Genomic DNA, 9587 nt, shown 5'->3' on the forward strand with positions numbered 1-9587 from the left:
GTGGTGACCGGCACCAGTCCTGGCCAACCCGCAGAGCTCCAGGAGCCTAGTGATAACCTGGTACCCACCTCACATGATTTTTAATAAAGTCGCCCAACAGAGCCGGCCAGCAGGGTGGGTGAATACAGCCAAGGAGATACAGCTGGCCTGTCTCAGGCCCAGGACTCCAACAGGATCTTCCCAGAACATCCACAGCCATGAGCAGATCCAAAGCGTCACTCAAGAGGCCAGCGAGGGCCTTTCCACCTTGCTGCGAAACCAGGGCTCAGCTCCCAGGACACCCCCAAATCCACCCGGATCCCAGAAGCCTTTCCCACACATCCATGGTCCTTCCCCCCTGTTCTCCACCTGCAGGAAAGCTTTAGGAGTTGTGATGCAGGACTGTTGGTCTCTCTCTCTCTCTCTCTCTCTCTCTCTCTCTGTGTCTCTCTATTCCCCTTCCTTCTCAGTTCCTCTCTGTCCTAACAAATTAAATAAAGTCTATAAATTCTGAAAAGAAAAGAAGAGAGAGGGGGAAGGGAAAGGAAGAAGAGAAAGGAAGGGGAAGGGGAAGGGGAAGGGGAAGGGGAAGGGAAGGGAAGGGAAGGGGAAGGGGAAGGGGAAGGGAAGGGAAGGGAAGGGGGAAGGGGAAGGGGAAGGGGAAGGGAAGGGAAGGGAAGGGAAGGGAAGGGAAGGGTCTCTAAGCAGCTCCTGGGCAGTTCTGGTATGAGAAGCAGGAGCCATTCCCTCTGCCCTGAACCAGCCTCCCCCCCTGGTGGTCAGCTGCCGCCGGGCCCCTGCTGCTCCGCCTGCGCAACTATGCTGTTCCCACCTCCTGGCGGCCAGATCCCCCTGCACGGAATTCTCTCCTCCTGGGCCAGCTTGTCAAACTCAGCCTGCCCAGCTTCTGTGCACAGGAGCCTCTGGGGTAGAAGGAGGCAAGGCTGCCCCATACCTGCTCTCACCTGTTCACACCTATTCACACACGCTCTCACCTGCTCACACCTATTCACACACGCTCTCACCTGCTCACACCTATCCACACACACTCTCACCTGTTCTCACCTACTAACACACGCTCTCACCTGTTCACACCTATTCACACACGCTCTCACCTGCTCACACCTATTCACACACGCTCTCACCTACTCATACCTATTCACACACGCTCTCACCTGTTCGCACCTATTCACACACGCTCTCACCTGCTCACACCTATTCACACACGCTCTCACCTGCTCACACCTATTCACACACACTCTCACCTGTTCACAACTATCCACACACACTCTCACCTGTTCACAACTATCCACACACGGTCTCTCCTGCTCACACCTATTCACACACGCTCTCACCTGTTCACACCTATCCACACACGCTCTCACCTGTTCACACCTATTCACACACACACTCTCACCTGTTCACACCTATCCACACATGGTCTCACCTGCTCACACCTATTCACACACGCTCTCACCTGTTCACATCTGTCCACACACGCTCTCACCTGCTCTCCCCTATTCACACATGCTCTCACCTGTTCACATCTATCCACACACGCTCTCACCTGCTCTTCCCTATTCACACACACTCTCACCTGTTCACACCTATCCACACATGCTCTCACACTTGCTCACACCTATTCACACATGCTCTCACCTGTTAACATCTATCCACACACGCTCTCACCTGCTCACAGCTATCCACACATGCTCTCACCTGTTCACAACTATTCACACACGCTCTCACCTGTTCACACCTATTCACACACACTCTCACCTGTTCACACCTATTCACACACACTCTCACCTGTTCACACCTATCCACACATGCTCTCACCTATTCACACATGCTCTCACCTGTTCACATCTATCCACACACGCTCTCACCTGCTCTCCCCTATTCACACACGCTCTCACCTGCTCACACCTATTCACACATGCTCTCACCTGTTCTCACCTATTCACACATGCTCTCACCTGTTCTCACCTATTCACACCCACTCTCACCTGCTCACACCTATTCACACCCACTCTCACCTACTCTCACCTATTCACACATGCTCTCATCTGCTCTCATCTGCTCACACCTGCCTCTTTACCTGCTCCTTTCCAGCCATGAGCAGTGCCACCTCCGCTTACTTCCTCTCTTGTAGGAGGAGGGAGAGAGAGAGAGAGAGATGGGCACAGAGAGAGAAAGGTAAGCGAGAGAGAGAAAGTCTCCCTTGTTTGCGAGCCTGGTGCTCCCAGGGCTAAATCACTCAGTGAATTGAGGAAAAGCTTCTCCTTTAAGGGCCCTTCCTCCTTCCTGAAGCCGCTTTCCTGGGCGTCTGCCTGTTGACGCTCCTGCTTTGGGTTTACTAGACATGTGTCAAGTTGTCAGCCTCCTGCCGTTTGAATTTGTGTCCACCTTGCAAACAGCAGGGAAAAAGACTTTTTTTCCCCTGAACGCTCACTTCTTGGCAGTTCTGAAGCAAATTTCTGAACAGTTGCTGTTCCTATTGATAGCCGTAGTTTGATGTTTCAGAAAAAAAATAATAAAAAAGGGAAAGAAAGCCAGGGTTTTATCTTCCCCTAAATTTTTGACAAGTTCTGTCATATCCTCTCACATCAAGCCCATGTGCAGGGGGGTGGCTCCGAGCCGACCAGGAGCCCGAGCCCCCTCTCAGCCGCACCCTGGGGGCCCTTTGTTCTTTTAGCTACAGCACCTGCACCTCAGCCCCACCTCCCACGCCCCCAGCACCCCGGTACCCTGGCCCTGGGAGCAGCCTCCTCCATGAGAGGCGGAGGCCTTCTGTCACCTCCTGCTGGAGTCCAGTCCTGGTCCAAGCAGAGACCCAAATGCCAAAGCCACTCCTGGCCCCTGCCGCACCCCAAAACTGCTGCAACAGTGGTCAGCAGAGGTCCACAGGGCAGAGCTGTTCCTCCCGCAGGAGCCCACCCAGTCCCCCCGGCAGAGTCCCGTCCCTCCCTGCCCCCTTGGGGTGACTTGGGAGTAAGATGCTAATGTCACCTGCAGCCCCCAGCTCTGTCCCCTCAACCACAGCCCGGGGGGTGTCCAGATCAGAGGTGGGAACCTGGAGCCCCTGGGGCTGCTGTCCCCAGGGTAAGGGAGCTTGGGCCAGCCCTGCTGCCCTGTCTGGAGAAGGGGACTTCTAGGGACCCCCGCTGCAGGGGAGTGACTGCAGACAGGTGTGAGATAGCCCTCCATCCATGCACATGGCCTGGTGGACACACAGGCCGACGGTGGCCCACCCAATGCTGTAACAGGGACCAAGCTCAGCAGGAAGTGAGTTTGGGTCGAGCCTGAGCAGAGGAAGGGTACACGGTCCTGTGGGTGCAGAACTTGGTGCCGGGCTAGCTGGGGGTGCCTCTTCCCGGGCGCGTACTCTCTGGGTTGGAGAGTATGTGACCAGAGCCAGCCTGGGCTGCTACTCACTCAGCGATGTGAGAGAGATGACCCAGGAACAGACTCGTGGTGGTGAGGCAGTTCGATTCTCTATTGATCAGAGAGCCAAGGCTTTTAAAGGAAAGACCTGGAAGTGGCAAGTCGGAAATGGAAATGGCTAGGAAAGGTGTGGAGAAAGGCAAAAGGGGACTGGAAAGGTAGGAACTTCCTTAGCAACTGTTGTGAGGGTTTTAACTGGTAGGATTAATAAAACCCTGCAGGCAGGAAGGGTCTTGAGGGCAGAAAGAAGATAGATCAAAAGAATGAATGGGTGGGGGTCTTTCAGGCAAAACAATGATTACGTAGGTAATAAGTCTGATAAGACGAGAGGATGGATATCCCCTCAAGTCAAGCCCTGCCAAGCTCAACTACATCCTCACAATTTCCCGACATCTCCCCCTTTCTTCTTATCTAATGGCCATAGCATCAGGAATGCGGGGTGATTTGTGAGGCAGGGAGTCTGATAAGATGGGGCAAACCTTAGGGGTTACTCCTGTCCCTCCTTGCTCAACCTCTTGGTAGAGAGAGAGACTGACAGGATAGATGCACTCCTCAGGTCAAGCCCTGCCAGGCTCTACCACATCCTCACAATTTTCTGACACTTGGGGTGTGAGTGCTGAGGGCAGGGAAGGCGTCTGGGTCTCCGTAGACTGAGATCGCCCTGGGAACACCAGGGTCCCACCCACACACCCAGGTTGAGGCCTCACCCTCCTCCACATGACCACCTCCCAGTCATGGGGCCCAGAGTTGGGAGGGTTAGGCTGTGGATGAGTGACCACTGTCCCACCATCTGTGGTGCTCCCATGTGGTGCCAGGGCTCAAACCCAGGACTGCACAGGGGGTGGGGGTGGGGGCAAGGTGTGTGCTTCATTCACTGGGCCAGTTATTTCCTCACCCCTCTCATCACCTTTTTGAAATTCCTAATGATTTACCTGAAAAATAATTAGTAATAAGAAAAAGGTCGGGCACACCAGCTTGAGAGTACACATTGCCATGTGCAAGTACCCGGGTTCAAGACCCCACTCCTCGCTCTGCTCCATCCTCCATTGCTGACACTGTGGTCTATTTACATAAACATTGTCTTGCCTGGAAGATCCCCAACTTTGATCTATCATCTTTCTACCTCGAGACCTGCCCTGCCTGCAGGGTACATTAATCCCGCCAGTTAAAACCCCCTAGCAACTGTTGCTACGGAAGCTTTCTACTTTCCCGCTCTTTCTTTTCTCCACCCCCTTTCCCAGCCATCTCCGTTCCGACTTGCCACTTCCCGTGTTACCCTATAAAGCCACTTCTGTTCCTGGTTCCGTTGTCTTCTTCTCTTCTCTCTTTTCTCTCCTGTGTCTGTCCCGACCTGGAGAAGGGCCGGTGTGCAGAGTGGGAGGCAGCCATTGCGGTTTGGCACCATGTGGCTTAACCCGCTGTGCTCACACCCAACTCTGGGGCTCCCACATCAATAAAGTTTTGTGTTGCTGCCGCATGAGCTTGGTTCCTGGATCCTCTCTCTCTCTCTTGCCCGCAATGCTAGCCCAGCAACTGGGTAGAGAGTTATGGGATACAGACTCCATGGAATACTACTCTGCCATCAAAAGGGGTTACTGTGTCTTTTGGGACAAAATGGATGGAAATGGAGGTGATGATGCTTAGTGAAATAAGTAAAGAGATGAAAGACAAGTACTAGATGTTTTCACTCACATGTGGAATCTAGAAATCTGTGTAAGTACCACGCGCTAACCAATTGTGCCACTGGAGCTCCTGAAATCTAGAAATCTGAAACTTGCAACCACAACAACAAACTGGAAGAAAGCAGGCTGTTTCTTTTCTTTCTTGTTTGTGTACAAAAACCATTTATTGGGGCTGGGCAGTGGTGCACTTGGTTGAGAGCACCTGTCCCCAAATCCATTTATGTTGGGGTGTCCTGCTGGGAGTCCCTGGTTGTTCTGCTGGGCTCCCCTGCTTCTAGATTGCTCCACCCTTCTGTGCTGCCCTGTGGTTAAGCGCACGTGGTGTGAAGCACAAGGACCGGCATAAAGATCCCGGTTTGAACCCCGGCTCCCCACCTGCAGGGGGGTCGCTTCCCAGGCGGTGAAGCAGGTCTGCAGGTGTCTGTCTTTCTCTCCCCTCTAGATTTCTCCTAGTTCTATACAATAAAATGGAAATAAATGGCCACCAGGAGCAGTGGATTTGTAGTGCTACCACCAAGCCTAAGAGATAAGCCTGGAGGCAGAGAAAGAGAGAGAGAGACCTGCGGCCCTGATTCACCACTTGCAAAGCTTTCCTCCTGCAGGTGAGGACTAGGGCCTTGAACCCGGGTCCTGGTGCACTGTAACGTGCACTCAACCAGGTGCGCCACCACCTGTCTCTGCTCACTCTGTCTCTACCTAATGAATAATAATTAATTCTGAAAAAGAAGGAAGGGAGGGAGGGAGGGAAGAAAGGAAATCCGGTCGTTCCAGGAGACGAGAGGGAAAGCAGTGACCCCGGACTCCCCAGGGAAGGAAGTTGACCAGAAGGCTGGGCCACGCTCCTGGCCCTGTGGGCAGGGGTTTCTGGGAGGCTCCCACGTGGACCTGGAGGTGGCCGCCCTGAGCCACGGGAATGAGAGCCATGATGTTTATGGGGCGGGAAAGCATCAGGAACAGTTAGAGACTAAAGGGATACTTAACATCTATTGGCTACTTATTAAACGTCAGGTGTTGTGCTAAGTACTCTGCATTGTGTCCCGGCAAGGGACGAGGTCCACTCACAGATGGAGGGAGGCTGCATAATTACAGCCATTAATAATGGCTCCCGAGCATCCCATGGTGGCCCAGGGTGTCTGTCACTTTAGGCGTCTGCCCTTAGCCTCTCAATAAAGCTCCTAGCTCCATGCTGGCTCCCCCATGCCCGATGACCACAGGCCCCTCTGGTCCCCTCAGTCATGGTTCCCTGGGCACAAGACTGCCACCGCCCGGGCTGGTTCAGGGTGTCAGGGTCGGTTGTGATGTCAGCGGGATTCTCCAGGTGAGGCTGAGGTGTCTTGGGCACCTGGGGGAGGAGGATATGCAGGTGGGACCACGTCGGCCGGCGTCTTTCTCTGCCCTGAGTGTTGCCTTCACACCCACAGTGTGCAGTCCAGTGGGGTCAGCTGCCCAGAGGCAGATGAGTCTGTTTCTGTTGGTTTGAGCAGAGTCTGGGGTAATATCTGCTCTCTGAAAAGTGCCTACTGGCTGGGGGTGTGGATCCACCTGCCAACACCCATGTCCAGCGGAGAAGCAATGACAGAAGCCAGAGCTCCCACCTTCTGCTCCCCATAGAGAATTTGGTCCATCCTCCCAGAGGGGGAGAAGTGTCAGGGGATTTTTGCAGACCTATATCCTTGGAGTAGTGGCGGGGGGGGGAGTGAGATAAACTGAAAAACTGAGTTGGGCAAGAAACAGCTTGGTCATTTGGTGATGGGAGGATGTTATAAAGCTATTCTTTGGCTCAGCTGACAACCGAGGGAAACTCCGGCAGTGTTTTGTGCACTATCTATGACATCCAGCAACAAAAAGTACTGTTTCCTAATCACTCAGAATCTAGAAGAAGAGTAAACAAAGGCCACAGATGGAGATGACCTGACGTTGTCAGCTACACACTTTGCCGCAACTGTGACTAGAAGAGACAGTAAAATGGGTAGTGGATTTCACACAGGGTTGCACCAGAGAACCAGAATTCAACAAAGAAATCAAGTAAGTGGGGTCGGGCGGTAGTGCAGCGGGTTAAGTGCACGTGGTGCGAAGCACAAGGACCGGTTTAAGGATCCGGTTCGAGCCCCCGGCTCCCCACCTGCAGGGGGGAAGCTTCCCAGGCGGTGAAGCAGGTCTGCAGGTGTCTGTCTTTCTCTCCCCCTCTCTGTCTTCCCTCCTCTCTCCATTTCTCTCTGTCCTATCCAACAACAACAGCAATAACAACAAGGGCAACAAAAATGGGAAAAATGGCCTCCAGGAGCAGTAGATTCATAGTGCAGGAACCAAGCCCCAGCAATAACCCTGGAGGCCAAGAAAAAAAAAAAGAAAGAAAGAAAGAAAGAAAGAAAGAAAGAAAGAAAGAAAGAAAGAACAGAACAGAAAAGTCAGTGCTAGATCACCTGGACTCTCAGCCAGTCCCAGCTGGGAAGTCCCCAGACACTCACCGGCCACAGCTGGGTGCAGGCGTGAGCAGGTGGAAGGGCAGAGGTGGGGATTCCCAGCAGGAGGAAGCTGTCTGCTTGGTAGCTCCACGGTGGGCTACAGGCTCATCTGCAGGAAGGTGGGGGTTTCTGGGCGCTGAGCCCGTGACCTCAGGGATCAGGATGCTAACCGGCTCCCAAGGGCTCACCAGTGTCTCCTCTCCCGTAAGTCTCGCCAAGAACAAAAGCCTCATGGTTTCCCTCTCTCCCTTTCTCTCCTCTCTTCTTGTCCCTCCCTCCTTCCCTCCCTTTCCTTCTTGTCCTCCCTTTCTCTCTCCATCTCTCTCCTGTCCATCTCTCTCCCTCTCTGTGACATCTCTCCTCTCTGTGTGTCTCTGCACCTCTCTCCATTTGCTGGGAGCTGTGGCACTGTGCAGGTTCCAGGCCCTGGTGAATTCCCCGGAGGCGATAAATGAGTGAAGACATGACTAGATCAGAGCTGCACGCACCTGGTAGAGTGCATGTCACCACCGCAAGGACAGAGGTTCGAGCCCCGTCCCCCATCTACAGAAGGAACTCTTCATGAATGGTGGAGCAGGGCTGCAGGCATCTCTCTCCCTAACTTCTCTCTCAATTTCTCTGCTTTTATGTCCTATCAAATAAAAAAAAAAATCTTTAAAATATAAAATAAGGGAGTCGGGCTGTAGCGCAGAGGGTTAAGCGTAGGTGGCGCAAAGCACAAGGACCGGCATAAGGATCCCGGTTTGAACCCCGGCTCCCCACCTGCAGGGGAGTCGCTTCACAGGCGGTGAAGCAGGTCTGCAGGTGTCTGTCTTTCTCTCCCCCTCTCTGTCTTCCCCTCCTCTCTCCATTTCTCTCTGTCCTGTCCAACAATGACAACAACAATAATAACTACAACAATAAAAACAACAAGGGCAACAAAAGGGAATAAATAAATAAAATAAATATTTAAAAAAATTTTAAAAAATATATAAAATAAAACGAGAGCGCCTGCAGTCCCCTGTCCCCTACCATACTGGGACCCTCAGGCCACTCCCCAAATTTGTGACCTGGGCACAGTCAGTACTCAGGGATGAGGTGAAACCCCCTCCCCCCCGGGGCACTTTGCAGAAAAGCCTCCCTCTCCTCTCTCTCATCCTCTCCTCTCCTCTCTCTTCCTCTCCAGAGACCCCCAACCACTCTTCAGCACCCTCCTCTGTTGAAGGCCTCGTTCCCGACTTCATTCCGCGACCTCAGTCCGTCTCCTGTGCGTCTTGATGGATGATGGAGGTGCCTGTCACTGTGCCACTTCCGTCCCTGTAAGGGGGTGGGGGCATGATGGATCCCTCCGGCTGAGTGAGCGTCACTGTAAATTGGACGTTGTAATTCAATTCCGATTTCGGTAGACCTTTTTTTTTTCTTCCCGGTGCTGGGAAATTGATATCACTCATTCATATGTGATCATATCGCCTTGGTGAGAAATCTAAGAAATAATATCCTAGGGTAATGATGGTGGGCTTAATTATTAATCCCCTGGCACCGGCCGGCGGGCCCCACCCGCTGACACCACCAGAGAGGACTTAATTCTCAGTTCACCAGTGAGTGACAGAGACAGGGACAGGCAGAGACCGAGAGCGTTAGTCCTCTTAATCTCTGTCTGTCTGTCCTCCACAGTTCAAGTGTCCTTTCTCGTGTGGTTAGGTGGTTTGACACTGGTCTCCAGGGAGGAGGGAGCCTGGCAGGATAAGTGAGCTCAGGACTTGATCCCAGAGGCCCCGGGTTCAACCCCCAGCACTGAGGCCCAGCCAGAGGGGAGCAGTGCTCTGCCCCACACGCTCTCTTCCCCCGCCTCTCTCCTTCTCTCTCCCTTTTCCCTTCCCCATCTTCCCGTGTCTCTCCCCCCCTTCCCCCTCCATTTCTTTCTCCCTTTCCACCTCCTCTCCCTCCTCCTTTCTCTCTCTGCTTCCATCTCTCTGTCCCCTCTCTCTTCTCCCCTTCTCCCTGCTCAGCTCTGGCTGATGGTGTACTGGGGATT

The 9587-nt window shown here is 53.3% G+C and overlaps 1 long non-coding RNA gene across 1 annotated transcript; it reads right to left on the reverse strand.

Moving 5' to 3' along the window:
- Positions 1-6079: 6079 nt before the first annotated feature.
- Positions 6080-8134, reverse strand: LOC132536642 (uncharacterized). The gene is made up of 3 exons (XR_009548132.1): positions 8062-8134; positions 7577-7682; positions 6080-6576 (listed from the first exon to the last, which is right to left on the reverse strand). It is a non-coding gene; the product is annotated as an uncharacterized LOC132536642 (long non-coding RNA).
- Between the last annotated feature and the right edge of the window lie 1453 nt (positions 8135-9587).

Source organism: Erinaceus europaeus, unplaced genomic scaffold (assembly GCF_950295315.1).
Source record: "Erinaceus europaeus unplaced genomic scaffold, mEriEur2.1 scaffold_596, whole genome shotgun sequence".
NCBI lineage: Eukaryota > Metazoa > Chordata > Mammalia > Eulipotyphla > Erinaceidae > Erinaceus > Erinaceus europaeus.